Source organism: Polypterus senegalus, chromosome 4 (assembly GCF_016835505.1).
Source record: "Polypterus senegalus isolate Bchr_013 chromosome 4, ASM1683550v1, whole genome shotgun sequence".
Taxonomy (NCBI): domain Eukaryota; kingdom Metazoa; phylum Chordata; class Cladistia; order Polypteriformes; family Polypteridae; genus Polypterus; species Polypterus senegalus.
Genome location: NC_053157.1, coordinates 248862703 through 248882757, shown reverse-complemented (window position 1 = coordinate 248882757; position 20055 = coordinate 248862703).

The window sequence follows — 20055 nt, the reverse complement described above, 5'->3', positions numbered from 1 at the left end:
CGATTTAAAATTCAGATTACAGTCAACAGTTACCCCTAAGTTTTTACTTCCGTCTTAACTTTTAATCCTAATGCATCAAGTTTATTTCTGATAACCTCATTGAATCCATTATTGCCAATTACTAAGATTTCAGTTTTCTTTTTATTTCGTTTGAGAAAATTACTATTCATCCATTCAGAAATACCAGTAAGACATTGTGTTAGTGTATCGAGAGAGTCGGAGTCATCAGGTGCTACTGATAAGTACAGCTGTGTGTCATCAGCATAGCTGTGGTAGCTCACGTTGTAACCTGAGATAATCTGACCTAACGGAAGCATGTAGATTGAGAAGAGCAGCGGACCAGGATAGAGCCTTGTGGACCACCATATCGGATATCATGTGTCGCTGAGATTTGATTACCACAACTCACAAAGAATTTTCTTCCTGCCAGGTAGGATTCAAACCAATTTAAGACACTGCCAGAGAGGCCCACCCATTGACTAAGGTGATTTCTAAGAATATTGTGATCCATGGTGTCAAAAGCAGCACTCAGATCTAAGAGGATGAGAACAGATAAATGGCCTCTGTCTGCATTCACTCGCAAGTCATTTACTACTTTAATGAGTGCAGTTTCTGTGCTGTGATTTGTTCTAAAACCTGACTGAAATTTATCAAGAATTTATGGAACTTATTAACCCTTAAACCACTGAAACCAGGTATAGTCCCTTCTCAGTGCCATTTGCCCGCATGCCGGAGTTGACCAGTTTGTGTCATGTATTTGTTGAGTAGCCAGCTCCTGACCACTGGTGCCCCCTGCAGCACTGCAGCCTCACTGTTCCCGATTGGGCCGCTGCACTGGACTGGCCTGCCAGCATCAGCGCTTACCTCTGTGTGTTTGTGTTCAGCCCATTCAAGCAGTTGGCTCGGTGATTTACTGAATGTCATCAATGGCGTCAGTTGCACCTTGTACATGTAATAATTGATTGTTGCAGTAGTTTTTTTAAATAGTTTTTACAGTTCATTGGCAGGGTTTATTAAAATGATGAGTGTTACAGTAATTGTGATGCTCGTTGCATGAAGAAAAATATGTGATCCATTAAAATTTCACTTTTTCTTAATTGTGACATTTACTTAAAAAGTGCAGCAAAAAAGTATTTGGCATCCAGGGGTGCATTAATCTCCAAGTATGTGGCAGTTTATAAACTATTATGAACCACTTTTATCAGATACCGAGTGACTTTGGAAATTGGCATTTGTGCAGATCTTGTGAACCACATGAACAATTTCAATGTAAAGTTGCAGGGTGAAAATAACTTAATTTGTGATTTATTAACTCATTTCAAGGCATTCAGAGCAAAGTTGATACTTCTGGATGGCCAGGTGAAAGATTGTAACTTTGCTCACATGCCATGCTGTGCAGAATTGCATAAAAAGGATGAAGCGGAATTTAATTTCTCATTCACAAATTTAGTTATTTCAGATCTTAAGCAACAATTTCAGAAGCGATTGGCTGATTTGGACACCAATGCCAGAGAAATTCGATTCTTTCAAAATCCATTTGACTGTGATGTCGCTGATGTCCCAAGTCAAATTCAAATGGAAATTATTGAACTTCAGGCAAATGAACATACTAAAGATAAATACAAGGAAGGAAACTTGATCGATTTTAATAAACTTTTGAACTCTGAGCGGTTTCCAAATTTGAAGAAATTTGCTTTTAAATTTATCTCCATTTTTGGGACAACATATCTTTACAAACAAACGTTTTCCCAAATTGAATATATCAAGTCAAAATACGGGGCAAATTTATCTGATGATCATTTGAAGTCGCTACTTGTAATTAGTATTTCAAAATTTAAACCTCAGTTTAATAAGATTTTAAAAACACAAAAACAGTTCCATCATTCACATTAATGGTTTTATTATTATTTGTGATGAAAATATGAGAATTTGCTGGAAGTGTTTATCATCATTAATATACGATAATTTAATCTCACATACTCTGTAATTAGTTTATAAAAAGTTCTGCTTTCAATAAAACTCATACATCTAGTTATTTATCTTTTATTTTAGTACGGTCCACTGAAAAGTGCCAAAGTACCCAATGTGGCTCTCATGGTGAAAAGTTTGGAAACCATAAACGGCAGCTCAAACAGCACTTAACAGTAAATAGTCTAACAACTCAATATAAGACAATGAAACGAAGAGGCCGACAATGAAGGCTCACGCTGTCCTGCACACACAAGTCTCCTAAATGAGTTATTGAAATGCCTACGTTTACAGTGTCCGTTGTAGGAAGTCGTAGTTTTACTTGTTGCCGTTATTATGAATTATAACTTCTCAGTGTCACATATTATTCGTTACTACTCACGAGTCCCGCTTCATTGAGATTCTGTTTTATATTCTGTATATGAAAACATTTTAAACGGAGCGTTTATTGAACTGACTATAGCAGACTTGTCATCTTCTTAAAATGACTTTATTTATATGATATTAACAACTAATCATGAGGTCAGAAATCAAGGAGGCTGTGAGTTTCATGGACTGCGCTGTTTCTTTGTTTTCGTGACATCGCGTCAGTAGAGAGTGCGTGGCGTTAACAATGCATTGTGTCCTAAATGACAGCGCACACGCTTTGTGATAAAAGGCCAATGTGTCTCAGTTTGTTCATTAATATGTTTTGACAGTGCATTTTTAATCTGAATTATTGTAAATATATTACCCATATTCATTTCCCATGTAGATATATAACGTTTGGTGAGAAAAAATAAAAGAGGAACAATACATATAATAGTTATGTTGCATTGTTTATAATTAACAAAACTCATCGTTTATCTCAAATGTTCTCCTTTGTATTTTTACGTTTGACAATGGAATGCTTCAGTGTACAGTCGATTTATTCCACTTCTGAAGGTGTACATTGTTGGTATTCTCCATTACATTTGTCCCCCAGTGTAACGCGTGTCATTGTAAGTGAGGGGCAGCCGACGAACTCACAGGAGACAAAGAACCTCCTCACCCTGATGACATGAGGGCTTTTCCCATAAGTAGATAGATAGATAGATGGCACTATATAATAGATAGAAGGCACTATATAATAGATAGATAGATAGATAGATAGATAGATAGATAGATAGATAGATAGATAGATAGATAGATAGATAGATACTTTATTAATCCCAAGAGGAAATTCACATAATCCAGCAGCAGTATACTGATACAAAGAAACAATATTAAATTAAATAGCAATAAAAATGAAAAAATGAAAAAAAATAAATAAAATAAAAATTAATGTTAGCATTTACTCCCGGGTGGAATTGAAGAGTCGCATAGTGTGGGGAGGAACGATCTCTCAGTCTGTCAGTGGAGCAGGACAGTGACAAAAGTCTGTCACTGAAGCTACTCCTCTGTCTGGAGATGACACTGTTCAGTGGATGCAGTGGATTCTTCATGATTGACAGGAGTTTGCTTAGTGCCCGTCGCTCTGCCACAGATGTTAAACTGTCCAACTTTAATCCTACAATGAGCCTGCCTTCTTAACAAGTTTGTCCAGGCGTGGGGCGTCTTTCATCTTTATGCTGCCACTCCAGCACACCACGTAGAAGAGGGCACTCGCCACAACCGTCTGGTAGAACATCTGCAGCATCTTACTGCAGATGTTGAAGGATGCCAACCTTCTCAGAAAGTATAGTCTGCTCTGACCTTTCTTACATAGAGCATCAGTATTGGCAGTCCAGTCCAATTTGTCATCCAGCTGCACTCCCAGATATTTATAGGTCTGCACCCTCTGCACACAGTCACCTCTGATGATCACAGGGTCCATGAGGGGCCTGGGCCTCCTAAAATCCACCACCAGCTCCTTGGTCTTGCTGGTGTTAAGGTGTAAGTGGTTTGAGTCGCACCATTTAACAAAGTCTTTGATTAACTTTCTGTACTCCTCCTCCTGCCCTCTCCTGATGCAGCCCACAATAGCAGTGTCATCAGCGAACTTTTGCACGTGGCAGGACTCTGAGTCATATTGGAAGTCTGATGTATATAGATTGAACAGGACCGAGAAAGTACAGTCCCCTGCGGCGCCCCTGTATTGCTGCACACAATGTCAGACCTGCAGTTCCCAAGACGCACATATTGAGGTCTGTCTGTAAGATAGTCCACAATCCATGCCACAGGTGTGAATCTACTCCCATCTCAGTCAGCTTGTCCCTAAGGAGCAGAGGTTGGATGGTGTTGAAGGCGCTAGAGAAGTCCAGAAACATAATTCTTACAGCACCACTGCCTCTGTCCAGGTGGGAGAGGGATCGATGAAGCATATAGATGATGGCATCCTCCGCTCCCACCTTCTCCTGGTATGCGAACTGCAGAGGGTCGAGGGCATGGCGGACCTGTGGCCTCAGGTGGTGAAGCAGCAGCCGCTCCATGGTCTTCATCAGATGTGACGTCAGAGCAACAGGCCGGAAGTCATTCAGCTCACTAGGACGTGATACCTTTGGGACAGGAGTGATACAAGATGTTTTCCAAAGCCTTGGGACTCTCCCTGTTCCAGGCTCAGGTTGAAGATGCTCTGTAGAGGACTCCCCAGTTCCAAGCACAGGCCTTCAGCAGTCGTGGCGATACACCATCTGGACCCGCTGCTTTGCTGGCACAAAGTCTTTTCAGCTCTCTGCTCACCTGGGCTGCTGTAATTGTGGGTGGGGATGTCTCACCTATGCTGGTATCAGCAGAAGGATGGTTGGAGGATGCAGTACTCCGAGGTGAGAGTGGGTTACTGTGATCAAACCTATTAAAGAAGTTGTTCATTTGGTTTGCTCTCTCCACGTCTGTCTCGATGGCGGCACCCGCTTGAGCTGCAGCCAGTGATAATCTTCATCCCATCCCACACTTCCTTCATGCTGTTGTTCTGCAACTTCTGCTCCAGCTTTCTCCTGTACTGCTCTTTCCACCCTGAGCTGGACTCGAGTTCCTTCTGCACGCACTTGAGCTCATGCTTATCACCACCTTTAAAAGCCCTTTTCTTCTGGTTCAAAAGGCCCTTGATGTCACTTGTAACCATGGCTTGTTGTTAGCATAGCAGCATACTGTTCTTACTGGAACTACAATGTCCATACAGAAGTTGATGTAATCAGTTGTGCATTCAACAGCCTCTTCAATGTTCTCACTATGTGACCCAGCAATATATCCCAGTCTGTAGTTCCAGCAGTCTCTCAGAGCCTGCTCTGCCTCAGGGGACCACTTCCTGAATGAGTGTGGTTGTAGGTAGCGCCTCACTCTTGGTTTGTATTGAGGCTGAAGCAGAACCAGGTTATGATCTGCTTTCCCAAGCGCAGGCAGTGGGGTGGCCTGTATGCGTCTTTAACGCTTGCATATAGTAGGTCAATAGTCCTGTTTCCCCGAGTGTTACAATCCACATACTGGGAGAAGGCAGGTAATGTTTTGTCCAGCGTTACATGGTTAAAGTCTCCAGCGATTAGCACAAGTGCCTCAGGGTGCTGCGTTTGTAACTTAGCAACTGCGGAATGGATGATGTCACTCGCCATCTCCGTGCTTGAGGGGGATGTAAACAATAACAGCAATCACGTGTCCAAACTCTCTGGGCAAGTAATAGGGGTGCAGACTTACGGCCAACAGTTCGATGTCCCTGCAGCAAGTGGAGATTTTAACGTTTACATGTCCTGAGTTGCACCACTTTGTATTGACATAGAGAGAGCAGTCCTCCTCCTTTCTTCTTTCCACAGGTACTTGTGTCTCTGTCCGCTCTAACTGTGCTAAACCCGGTAGCTCCACGTTAGCATCTGGGATGATAGGCGTTAGCCACGTTTCACTAAAACACAGCAAGCTGCATTCTCTGTAGGTTCTGACATTTTCACCAGCACAGCCAGTTCGTCGATCTTATTTGGTAGTGAGTTTACATTTCCCAGGATCACAGAAGGCACCGGTTTATAACGCCATTTTCTCTCAAGTTGTCTCGATTTAATCTTATCTTTTATCTTTGCGCCTCGGCTGCCCGATATCGTCTTCTTACCTTATCAGGTAAATAAGGAACCACACCGCATAAGCATTTCTTCTCAGTGCTTTAAGCTGACTACTTGAATAGGCGATTCTCGGAGTGTAAAATCCATGTCAAATAGTAAAATAGTAAAAGTGTCCAGGGAGCAATTCCACATAAAAGAAAGTGGTAGAAGTGATCAGTGAAATAGAGAAAAATAGAGATAAAAGGTAAAAGATAAAGTCATATACGGAGCTGCTGGAAAGGCTGCCACTTTGCGGATCTTGCCGAAATGTATTACAATCTTCAGCTTTTACTCATTCCTGCCAGTTTATTATTATTATTATTATTATTGTTATTATTATTATTGAACATGTATGTAAAGGAAATAAGAGTCTCATTTTATGTGTGTGATAGGAAGGACGGTAAAGCCTTGAATGAAACTCAGTGTTGATGCTTTGGGTAACACGACAGGTGAGGATCAGTGAGCGTTAAACGTGTCAGTGACTGTGGGGGATTGTGGGACTGAAGATGGTTTAAGAAAACAGAAACGACAAAAGCTTAGTCTGTCAAGAATTCTACAGTGGTGCTTGAAAGTTTGTGAACCCTTAAGAATTTTCTCTATTTCTGCATAAATATGACCTAAAATATCATCAGATTTTCACTTAAGTCCTAAACGTAGATAAAGAGAAACCAGCTAAACAAATAAGACAAAAATTTTAAAATTGGTCATTCATTTATTAAGGAAAATGCTTGAATATTACATATTTGTGAGTGGCAGAAGTATGTGAACCTTTGCTTTCAGTATCTGCTGTGACCCCCCCAATAACTGCAACTAAACTTTTCTGGTAACTTTTGATCATTCCTGCACACTGGTTTGGAGGAATTTTCTCCCATTCCTCCGTACAGAACAGCTTCAACTCTGGGATGTTGGTGGGTTTCCTCACATGAACTGCTCACTTCAGGTCCTTCCACAACATTTCGATTTGATTAAGGTTAGAACTTTGACTTGGCCATTCCAAAACATTCACTTTATTCTTCTTTAACCATTCTTTGGTAGAACGACTTGTGTGCTTAGGGTCGTTGTCTTGCTGCATGACCCACCTTCTCTTGAGATTCAGTTCATGGACAGATGTCCTGACATTTTCCTTTAGAATTCTCTGATATCATTCAGAATTCATTGTTCCATCAATGAAGACAAGCCGTCCTGGCCCAGATGCAGCAGAACAGGCCCAAACCATGATACTACCACCACCATGTTTCACAGATGGGATAAGGTTCTTATGCTGGAATGCAGTGTTTTCCTTTCTCCAAATATAACACTTTTCATTTAAACTAAAAAGTTCTATTTTGGTCTCATCCGTCCACAAAACATTCTTCCAATAGCCTTCTGATTTGTCCACGTGATCTTTAGCAAACTGCACATGAGCAGCAATGTTTTTTTTGGAGAGCAGTGGCTTTCTCCTTGCAACCTTGCCATGCACACCATTGTTGTTCAGTGTTCTCCTGATGGTGGACTCATGAACATGAACATTAGCCAATGTGAGAGAGGCCTTCGGTTGCTTAGAAGTTACCCTGGGGTCATTTGTGACCTCGCTGACTATTACACGTGTGCCTTGCTCTTGGAGTGATCTTTGTTGGTCAACCACTCCTGGGGAGGGTACACTGAACTCTGTACCAGTGAAAAGGGAGGACATCCCTAAAGAAAAAGATGTCAAGAAATTGTCTAATCAAAAAGACGTGCATCAACCCCAGATACATACTGACCAAAGCAATAATATAGGAATTACGATCCTGTTATTAATATTGTTGTTGTTAAGTACAAATGCCCACAAAGTCATGAAACCGTGGCAAATCACACATAGTGAAGACAAAAGACTTTATGTTGTGAAAACATTCTGAGAGTGGCCTAAGAGACCGGATGAGGTGGATTTGTCTACTAGCGACGATCCGGAAATCAAAAGTGTATTGAGGCTCAGCAAAGCAGCAATGCCAGAAGAGGCAAACCACCCTGCAACCATTCAGAAGAATTCACATATTGCTACTCTCATTATGCTACAAGTTCATAAAGAAATTGGACATTGTGGGTGTAATTACAAGATGCTACAGCCTGAAACTCCTGGGTAAGGACAATGCCAATTGCAAAAGGGGCAGTCAGAAGAGTTTGTGTGCAGATCCAGACCAGCACACTGGACAGACTTGTGAACAAACTGTGCCTGCTCCAGGAAACAACAATGATTAAAATGACTCATTTTCTTTTTGCATGCCTAATTTTAAAGCTTTTTAAAATTTAGTGCTTGTGTTTATACATTAGAGTTTAAGCTAGAAAGTTTCCTAAGCTTAATATTTGTGTTTTTATAGTAGAAACTAAGTTAAGCTTCTTAAGGTTTTTTTAAGTTTGGTAAAGTAATGAAGGCTCTTATTAAGTAAAGTTAAGTAATTGATTTCTGCCTTAGCATTAAACAATTAGGGGCCGGATGTGTAAGAGCCATTCTCCTAGTTCTATAAAATGTATGAATATTTACTAGATGATAATGCATAAAATATGGTTCCTAAAACCCCCGTGAATAGAATTGAGTTGGTATTTTCCTGTCATTTCTTAACAGTTTTTGAGTAACAATGTTCTTTAGTAAGTGCTTAGCCTTACCTTGTGTAAGGTATTGAGGCATACGATTTTTTAACCATATCCTTGAACAAATTCCTTTTTATGCTTGTGTTCGTGTTTATGCACGTCACTGAGCTTGGCGCATACCTAAGTGCCAACGGCCTAAGGGTCTTTTGAGTGTGAAGTAACTCGTAAATTAAAAGATCTAAGTTTTGAACCGTATGTTTTAAGCATACAGAAGAAGAAATAAATAACCTTTAAGTACAGAAATAACCAAAGCTAGTCAAGAAAAGCTAAGTTTATCGAAGATAGATTTTTCCTTTTTTTACCTTTATTCTTTGTGTGTAACTATTTTTCTTTTTATTCTTGTATGGATTATTTGCCTTTAACTTTCACTAAATATTTTTAAAACGAACTTTTGGACTGTGAGATTTCTTTGACACGCGTCTTACCCTTGCCTGACTTCACCTTACGCAAAGGCGGCTACACTGTATTCTGCTAGCTCGTACAGACTCTTAACAAAAGCGTCTACTGTCTCTACAACTTCTTGATGCCGCTGGTGGAAGAGAGCCCGTTCATGTATGACATTTCTCCGAGGTACAAAATGTTCTTCACATTTCTTGACAACAGCCTCATAATTATTCGTGTGAGAAGCTTGTGTAAATGTAAATGCACTGTATGTAATCTCGACACCTTTGGCCATTGAATATAGCAGGGAATTAACTTGAACCTCACCTTCCTATTTGTTTAGCTTCGTAGTGATGCGGAAACGATTGAAGCGCTGAATCAACATCGGCCACGACATTTTTCCTTCTCTTTCCAAGGCTCCATGGGTGCGACTAAACTTCTGGTACCATGTCACGCGCAGAGGGACAATTCAGGACAACAGTTTAATTAATAATAACTCTTTAATCCAAACTCACAAGACAACAACACTGTCCAATAATGATCCCAGAACATACATACACGTTCCCCCCCAAAAGATGGTAGTAGCTTACGTATTACTTATCTGATTGGCCAGCAGACACATCCATATCTCCACAGCAATGACAGACTAAACTTAAATTTATTGTGCAGACTGACATTAAACAGACCAGTGCCATCTAGTGTATTAAAATACTAAGAGCAGCAGGCCCAGACCAGTGGGAGTGTCTTTAGTTCAGAGAAAAGTAGGCGGGTCACAGCGTGTCACTCAACACTGTGTAGTCCAATTAAAACAAAGAAGGACAGTTGAGGAAGAACAAGTAAAGGAGAGCCGTCGTCACAGATTGACCTTCACTTTGTTTTATGGTTCTATGCTTGTCTGATTTTGTTGTTTCCTCCTAGAATTCTTGATTATTAGTGATGCATGAAATCCCCTCTCTAAACCCATTTTGACCATGACCTTTTTCAGCCAGAGCTCCTTCAACTGCATGCATGATGTTCAAAGTTTTCTTTCATGTCTAATTTATTTATTTATTTATTTATTTATTTTAATCACTGCCAATCACTGTCAGAAACTTCCCTTTTGCCCTATAAATATGTGATTTTCTGGATTTTTCATCCTGTGCTTTGTTTTTCAACTTCTCTGAATTCTGTCTTGAAACTTTATTTTCTTTAGATTGCCTTGTTTTGGTCAACAGAGTGTCTTCGTATTTGGAATATTACTTTATGAAGAAAACATTTTTAATTCCATAAAGATTCTATGAGTTTTATGTCTATCTATCTATCTATCTATCTATCTATCTATCTATCTATCTATCTATCTATCTATCTATCTATCTATCTATCTATCTATCTATCTATCTATCTATCTATCTATTGTCCTCAGTCTTATGTAGACTCGTGTGTGTGTCATAGGCAGATAGGCAGATCACTATGTCACTACTGCTCCTCAGCTTTGTACCTAACTCTTTAAATTGTCCTGCAGAACTGGTGGTCTTATTCATCCTCTTATAATTGTTTAATTAGAACTGGACATATTTCACAATGACAACTCGATCCTTCTTTCTCTGCTCTGAACAGGCATCTATCCACCCAACCAGGGAGGTTTTCCACATGTGTATCAAAAGGACAAACACCATATGAGACTCTCTGTATCTGCAGTAAAGTTTCATTTAAATTCCGTAATAAATAAATACCATATTATCATTTCTTCCTCATTCTAGTGGCTGATTAGGAGGTGACCTTTGAGGGTTTCTCATTCCTGCCTTCTATCGCAGAGTTATCTGAGTCACTGTCCAGCTGTGCAAAGTTCTAAAAACAGCAGAACACCTCCAGCTTTGGGGTTGATGATCCTGGACAGCAGGCACCTTTTACTTTACTTTACACATTTACTTCCCACATAGTAACACACAGCCACAAGTATGAGCCATACCTGCTATAGTAAATTCATTAGTAATAATGCAAAGTTCATAAATGAAGTAGAAATACTGGACACCAAAATTGGAAATAAAGACACAACTCTTAGATTTACATTGAAAAAGAGATGGCAGAAGGTAAATATGCAAAGAGTTCATGAAATTAAATGAAATCTGAAGCCCTTGACCAACACTTAGACCGTCTTGTTTAATATGTCCATCTCACAGGTCTGACATGGTGACATCTCACACCCCAAACTGGAACACAACTATTACACACAAGTCTCCATTGCAGAGTGACATTCCACACAATTAACTTACAACACTCAAGTTTACTCCACTATAATAATAATAATAATAATAATAATAATAATAATAATAATAATAATAATAATAATACTTATTATACTTATACAGGGCTCAGCAGGAGATGCCCTTTAAAAAGGCAGACTTTTATACAAACTACCAGGTCAAATGGAGTCCTCACAAGACAGTAGAGGTGTCCCCAGCAGCTCCTGCCAATGGCTCTCAAGATCCTTTGCAAAGGATGCCTTTCATGATTGCGTATCCCATAAAGTCCTGAAGTTTCCTTAATAGCAGCATCAGCAGAGTGATGATGTTACTCGATGTAATGGGGGAAACATATTGTCTGGAAGGCGGTTAGCAATTGACCTTCCTTCTGCACATAAAGTACCACCAGTCACTCCAGCCAATACAAGCTGTCCTTCACAACATTAAAATATCAACAAATGTGTCTTGTGATTGGTTATTCTTGTTAGAGGACTCAATTCTAAATCTTTATCCTATTTATTTAGTTGTTTGTGGAAAGAGACATGGAAGAAAATGAGAAGAGCTTCACTGCTCTGATACGGTGCATTGAGGAAGCCCGCAGGAAACTGACTGAGAGGATCAGAGAACAAGAAAAGAAAGAAACAGAGAAGGCTGAAGGAGTCATGGAGCAACTGGAGAAGGAGATTGAGGAGCTAAAGAGGAGAGAAGCTAAGCTGAAGGAGCTTTCAGAGACCAAGGACCATCTCCACTTCCTGCAGGTGAGAGCAACACTTCACAGGGAGTCTGATCAGAGAACATTTAGGGAGAAAGTTAAAAGATCTGAGGAGTTTGTACAACATGACAAGAACAGGCCATTCAGCTCAGCACAGATCATCTTTTCATATTTCCTTAACATTTAAAATATTCTGTTTACAAATATCTCAAAGCTGGTAACTTCATGTACATGACAGATAGATGAATATACAGCTGTCTGCATGAAAATGTTATTTTTTTTGAAATGTAAAATATCACATCTAATAAAGGACAGTGCCGGCTCTTCTGCCAGGCTACGTTCTGATGTCTCCATCCTTAAACTGAGGAGATTTAAATCCTTCAGCATTTCCTCACAGCTCATACCCCACAGTCCAGTCTAGTCTCTCATCTTTCATCTCTCATTCTTCTTGTGTGCTTTTCTCTCACACTCCACACAAAAGTCCTGTTGTCAACTGTGTTTTGCAGACGTTAGGGAGATTCTCTTCCTGATTTACACTCCACAGATGGTGGTCGCTACATAACTCAGCTTGTCGTAGCTTTCTCAACTTTGTGTGGTTGATGATGGTGATGAAGACACAAAGTCTCACTTTAGACCTGCAGACCTTCAAATGTATAATCATTTTGAAGAGCTTTCTCCCAAAATGTGAATTAAGTTTTTCTCAGAACAATAATAATCCCAAGGCCTTGTTTTGTGCACCAAGTCAATTCTGGACCCACCTGCCCCCTCAGTCCCTTTATCTTGACTCATCTCTCATGGAGTCCTACATGAAAAGCTCATTGATAGTTAAGGTTGATAATCTCTGATACTCCACTACACTCCACCAAATATTCTCTCATAAATAACCAACAAGTCAATGACAGGCGTTCTCACCATCTAAACCCACACTGACTGGCCACCACACTGATCCTTAAATCAGAAGAGCCCCCTCTTATCAGCATTACTTACTTTTTAATGTCTTCTTTCTGAAATCTTCTACCCTCATCTCTCCTGATACAGACTTTCTCATCTCGCTGTGTCCTTCCTCATGTTGGAGACTCGCTGAGCTTCACTGTCACCGCTGAATTCTCATCTGAGGGTTTGAGGAAGGAGCTGTCAGGTCTGAAAAAGAGTCTGGAGAAGATCAGCCAGGCGGACATCATGACAAGGACTCCATCAGGTAGAGCGTCTGGTGACATTGTGTTTGTTATTGACGTCCATTAGGAGGACCAGAGTGACAGTAAGAGGACACCGAAGAAGGCCTGCTCTTTAACATTTATCTGTCACTCTCTGATGTTAAATATTTTTTACTATATAGTGCCTTTCACTTTGATTAGCTGAGTTATAATAAACTCTCTAAATAATCAACTGATCTTAATCAGATGTTTTGGAATTTTAAGTTGAAATGTTATACTTATACTTTTTCCATATACTTTCTTAAAAGGTCATTTTTTCACTTAACTTTGGGATTTTTTTTATTTCCTTTGCTTTGCTTAACTTAAGATTGAAGAACAGAAATGTGTTTAAAATGGCACAAATGAATTGTTTATTTCAGAACAGTGAAGACGTTAATGGAATCAAATTGAGCTCAGCGTCAGTTCTTTATAACATCAGAACATCTCAATCTGCTCCTGCTGTCTTCGCTGTCCATTACATTCTGCTGGATGGAGTCCACGTTAAAAGTTCATGTTCATCCATTTTCAGCTGTGCTCCCCCTGGGCTCTCGTGTTTTATATGACAGCTGTTGTTTGATCAGAAGTCGTGTCTCCCACCGACATTTAAAAGGATTTTACACACCAAAAGCATTTTATTTGATATATTTTGGTGGTGAGGATAAGCAAATTGGAGGATTGCGTTAGAACTCTGACAACTTGAGGACCACCTGAACATTTCAGTAAGTGCAGTCACTTTTAAACACACTTTAAAAATTATGAATTACGAACGTTCACACATAAAGATAGCGATTTGTTTAAACACAAACTAAGGTCAAGCAGCCAAGAGCACAGTGTCCATCTCAGTTGTCCACCACATTTGACATATACTGTGTAAATTAATTATGAAAATAAGCAGAGAGAGTGGGTACAAAGAGTTGGAGTACCACCCTGAAATACCCTATTTAATGATGAATATGAAGTAAAAGGCACAAAGACGATGATGATGTCTGCTGCAATCAAAGGCTGTCAAGTTAAAGTCACTTGTGAGTCGGAGCTCCGTCTTCCTCAGTCGCAGATCTGTAATGAACATCCACTTCGGGTGACATTTTAAAGTGGTGTCACTGAAGAGGTGGAGCTTAATTAACGGGCTGTGGAAGTGACGTCACCCGTCTTGTGGCCTGTGAACTCACTGAAGTGATGACATTAGCAGGAGCAGCACCCTCTTGACTCAGGGTGGGATTTCTTAACTAGATGGAGCCATGAAGATGTCACCAACTGTACCTGCTTGTCAATATGTATAAAATACAGTATATTTATGACATTGTATGTCAAGACAAAAACCAAGCCATGGAGTTCAATGGACCCTCTGTAGACCTCCATGATCAAATTGTGGTGAGGAGTAGAGCAGAGCAAGGTGATAAAGCCATTTGTAAAACTTTGAGTGTTCCCAGCAGCACAGTGGCATCAAGAATTGTAAAATGGAAGAAGTTTGGATCCACCAGGACACTTTCTAGAGATGGCCAGTCTAAGTAACTGGGAAGGAAGGGCCTTGGCCAGGGCGGAGACCAAAAACCTAATGATTGCTACAATAGAACTTCAGTAGTTCTCTGCTGTGATGAGAGAAACTGTAAGAAGGATGGCTATCTCAGCAGTGCTCCACAAATCAAGTGTTTATGGTAGAGTGTTTAGGCAGAAGATACTCTCAAGTAACAGACAAATGACAGCCTGAGGGAAGGAAGGGAAAGATTCAATGATCTGATGAGACAAACACTGAACTATTTAGACAGAAGTCCAAGCAGGATGTGTGGAGAGGACCAGGCACTGCTCACCACCCGCCTAATACCATGTCTACAGAGAAGATGGTGGTGACAGCATCAAGCTATGAGGACAGAGTGACAGGTCAGAATTAAGGGAAAGAGAAGTGCAGTCAAATATAGAAAGTACCAGAAGACTACAATCAAGACAACTCTGGAGTGGCTTTGTGACAAGTCTGAGGGTCCTTGAGTGACCAGAATGTGTGTGGAGAGACCTGAAGATGGAAGTTCACAGACACTTCACTTTACATCTAACAGTTTGAGAGGATCTGCCAGGAAGTATCGGATCAACTGGCCAAACCTAGGAGTGCAAAGCTTGAATGGACATTTAGTCATGAAGACCACCAAAGGGGCTTCCACAAAGACCTGATTTAAGTGTCTGAATACTTCTAGGAAGGAGAAGTTTTAATTTTAATTTGTAATAAATTTTCAGACCTTTCTGAAGATCTGTGCTCACTTTGTCATTATGGGTTACTGAGTGTAGACTGATGAGCACAAAGGCACATTAATCCATTTAAAATTAAATCAATAACACAGTGTGCAGAAAGTGAGGGGGTCTCAATACTCTCTGACTCCCTGTATATTTATTATTAATGTGAACATTCAAATCAACATTTGGCCTAATTTGCCAGCCCTTGTATATTTTATAAATGTTTTATTTTAATTCTTCTGCATTTGTAATACGTGTTTAAGAACTAAACTAAGACCCCACAATGCCATCTTCTCAATTTCCATTGTTCTTCTCTTTTTTTTTTTTATTTTCAGCTCATGAAGCTTCAGTTTTCGCCCTCCAGCCTCCTCAACCTCAGAGCAGAGATGACTTTTTAAAATGTGAGTTTGTGCTTTGACTTAATGGATCATCATAAAAAAAAAAACATTGAAGTTTTAATATCTTAGGACAGGCTTAGGATATGAAAGTCTGAGTGTTGTGTGACTGTGGGGCTGAGAGTGATGGGGTCCTGTGACTGGTGCATTATGGGATAGAGAGACTCAAGCAGTGAATCACCAAGGCTGTCTGTTGAACCCGAGTCTTGATGTGTCCAAAAATGTTCAAAAAGGAAAAGAGAAAATAAAATACACGTCATGGGTGCACTTACTTTTTCACACGACTGTATATACAGACTCAGTATTAGTTTAAAAATGAAGCACAATTGTATGTGAAATAAGTTAAAGCTGACAAAAGTCCTTGTCGTCCTCCATTCTTTACTCCACAGAGCAGACACTTTGTTTTGAGTTCTCGACTTCACAAATTTCAAACATTAAAACAAGTGAAAATGGCAGAGAAAATTATTGGGGGTCCTTAGAAGTTCAAAGACCTCACTAGATTGTTGTAACATCTCAAGCTGACTGATTTCTCTAATGAGTCTGTCACCGCAGTCTTCAGTCACTCAGTCAAGTCCTCACTCTGCTGTGTTGTGCCATTGTGTGCCTCACACTGAACAAAGACAAGAGAAGAGGAGGAGATGAAGAAGGTCACAGCCTAGGGTGGTCAAGGTGAAGACCTCAAGACCACCTCCAAAGAGCTTCATGTTCTAGTGAGAACAGCTGCTAATATTGTTAAGATGTTTGTGTGTCTGCAGGACTGTAGCCCACCTCCCTGATGAGACCACCAGAGTAAAGCTGACCTGAGATTGAACAGAAGGAGAGTTTAAATGGTGGAGAAAATGCAGTGTGCTGTGGTGGTGAAGACTCTGGAGTTCAAACCCTGAGGTTGTGGGCTCAAACTCCTGACACCACTGTGTGACCTCAGCAAGTCACTTCACCTGTCTGGGCTCCGATTGGACAAACAAAAGAAAAGGAAACTGGAATCTCAGATGATGGGAGTCACCTTGGATAAGAATGACAGTCAAATAATAATAAGAGATGACAGGAAACACACGAAAGAAAGAAAGAGAGAGACAATGATAGGTGGGAAAGGCACTATATGATAGATAGATAGATAGATAGATAGATAGATAGATAGATAGATAGATAGATAGATAGATAGATGCTGATTGTAACTTTTATTAAAATAACTTATGTGTTTGTGAAGTGTGACGGTGGATTCATTTTAAATTAAAGAAGTGGACTATGACAATAAAAAGTGTCATTTTAATAAAGCCAGTGGTCAGTGTGGACAGTCCATTAGAACTTTGACCTCATTGGTGACTTTATGCCATTTCTCATAATTTCTGACGACTGAGACGACTTCCAAATGTCTGACCTGCTTGCCTTTCATTTTGTTGTCTGTTGTTGTCTTTTAATGATTTAATTTTAAATCCCCACAGATTCTGTCCAATCAGATGAGCTCTTTACTATTAGTGTCTCATCAGCGTGGCTCCTGATTGGTTGTTGTTAATTGTCTGTGTTGTGCTCCGCCCCCAGTCCCGTTACACACTCCCAGATTTCCTCACTCGTTTTCTTTTCTCTCCTTTCAGACTTCTGTCCCCTCACACTGGACATCAACACGGCACACAGACGCCTCCATCTGTATGAAGGGGACAAGAAGGTGACATTAAAAGGGAGACAAGCTGAATATCCTGATCATCCTGACAGATATGACTGCTGGGGTCAAGTATTGTGCAGACTCTGACTGGGACTCGCTGTTGGGAGGTGGAGTGCAGTGGACGTCTCATGAGGATTGGAGTCGCATATGAAGAACTGAGAAGGAAAGGAGAGGACTGGGAGTGCAGCCTTGGAAACAACGACAAGTCCTGGAGTTTGCTGTGTTCTCATTCCCAGTACTCTGTGTGTCACAATAACCAGCAGATTGTAATCAGCGCCCCCTACCGCCCCAGAATAGGTGTGTATCTGGACTGGCCTGCTGGTTCTCTATCATTTTATAGCGTCTCACACACAATGACCCTCCTGCACAGGTTCAACACCTCCTTCACTGAGCCCCTCTATCCAGGGTTTTTGCTTTATAATTACTCCTGTGTGACAATCAGTCATCTGACACCATGTGACCACTGACCAGTATCCTACGCTGGTCACTTGATGTCCCTACAAGCTCAGGTCCGCATTGTGTTTGTAGTTTGGGGTCAAAATTCATTTTACACTATAGGTAGGGGGGCAGCACCTTTGTGAGTGAATTTGTGGATGACAATTCAGGGCGAGTGCGACTGTCAGGGTCTCCAGTATTATTGGGTCTGAGTAGCCAATCAGGTGAGTGTGTCATAGTGAGGGACGGTGACACCTCAGACCTACAAATACCAGTCTGACCAGCAGGAGTCACTGTTGAGTCACAGCCACATGTCCTTCAGGCTGACACCCCAACTGCTGTGTCCTCTGAGTGTCACTGAATGTCAACTGTTAGTCAGTCTATATAGCGCCTTTCAGTTGTGCTGCTCCAGCAGGAACACATGCCTGTCTCAGTATCAAGAGCCACATTCCAGTGACTATTTAGGAGCACAGAGTGACAGAAGTGACTGGAATGCTGGTCTCAGAACAGACATTGTCTGCCCCTCTATTACTTACTCAGGTGGTCTGTCACCTTTGAATGAATTCACCTCTGAATGTCTAAAGATGAGGACTCACCGCTCAGTCAGATGTCGACCATACTGATGGAGTTTGGTGTTTTACTTAGTCACTTGGTGTAATGTTAGACATTAAACTGCACCTCCTAATTGTTGTTCCCTCTGTCACCCAACCTCAAGGAGATTAGTCAGCTGATTGACTTCACCTTCACTGTTGGTGTTTAAAGTGACAATCAGATGTGACACTTGGGGACACTTTTATCTTTCTACTGAGACACACATTGTCAGGATAAATTCATAATTCCCTCTGGACCCCTCAAGGAGCGGCATGTCACCTGACATCAGTGTGTGTGAAGAAGCCAATGAAGGCCCAGGCTGACAGAACCATCCGTTTATTACAGTCCTCTCCAGCAAATGGAAACTATGACTTCAAAATCTGTCATCTTCATGGAGCCTGAGGGGTTAAAAGGAAGAGGAGAAGGTGAAAAAAGAGTGAGGGGCGAGGATGATAGAGAAGAGAGTCAGGGGGATAAAGGGTGAGATAAATGACCTGAGACAGAGTAAGTCAGTTGAGTGTGTCACTTGTGTGTTTGTGTTGTTGTCATTTAAATAAATAAAGAGCTGAGTTTTGTTCCTCCCGTCTCATTTTCTGCTCTTTGACTCTTTGGCACACACTGATGGTCAATGAGCACACTGGACACATCGTCAGTCACTTATAATCGATTCCACGTCAGCTCCTGTGGCCCTTATCGTGAGCTGTAAACTCAGATGCTGGTCTTGCACCTTAGTGACATTCCTGTGACTTTCAGGGCTGTGACATCAGCTGATTCTTCTGTAGCCAAACTGCTCCCTCTTCTGGCCACTCTCCATATTATGCACAGGAAAATTTAGGAAGCAAAGTTTAAGGTGAGATATAAAAAATATTCAGTTATTGACATTACCTTGAAGGACAATTGGTTTTATAAGAATTAATTATGTAAAAGAATATTTAACTTAGATTAATATTTTGTTAATTATGATTAGGTGTTACATTCACAGAGATAAATGGCCTGTTAATGCTTCACATTTTGTAAAATTTGAATTCCTCATTAATTTAAAAAGATAAAAACAACAACACAACCGTTTTATCTGCCACGGGAGTTCACCTCCACCATTATAACTGCTGTTTACATTCCTCCTGACGCTGATGCCAAGCTTGCTATGAACGAACTTCATGTGGCCATCAGCAAACAACATACTGTTCACCCGGAGGCTGCTTTTATTGTTGCGGGGGACTTTAATCATTCCAACTTAAAGACAGTACTCCCTAAATTTCACCAGAACATTTTCTGTCACACCAGAGGAAATAAAACTTTAGACTATGTATACACAAACATGGCTGAAGCCTATAATGTGGACCCCCTTCCCCACTTGGGACAATCAGACCACCTTTCTTTGTTCCTTACTCCTAAATACTCACCCCTCATCAACCGTGTGCAGCCATCAGTGAAGACCATCAAAGTGTGGCCAGCGGGGGTAGACTTCACACTCCAGGACAGGTTTCTACACACGGACTGGAGTGTGTTTGCTACTCAGGCCACCTGTGGCTCTCACACGAACACAGACAGCTACACTTCCTCTGTTCTGGATTACATCAATACTACCATAGACAGTGTCACAACCCAGAAGCAGATCACCACATACCCAAATAAGAAGCCATGGATGA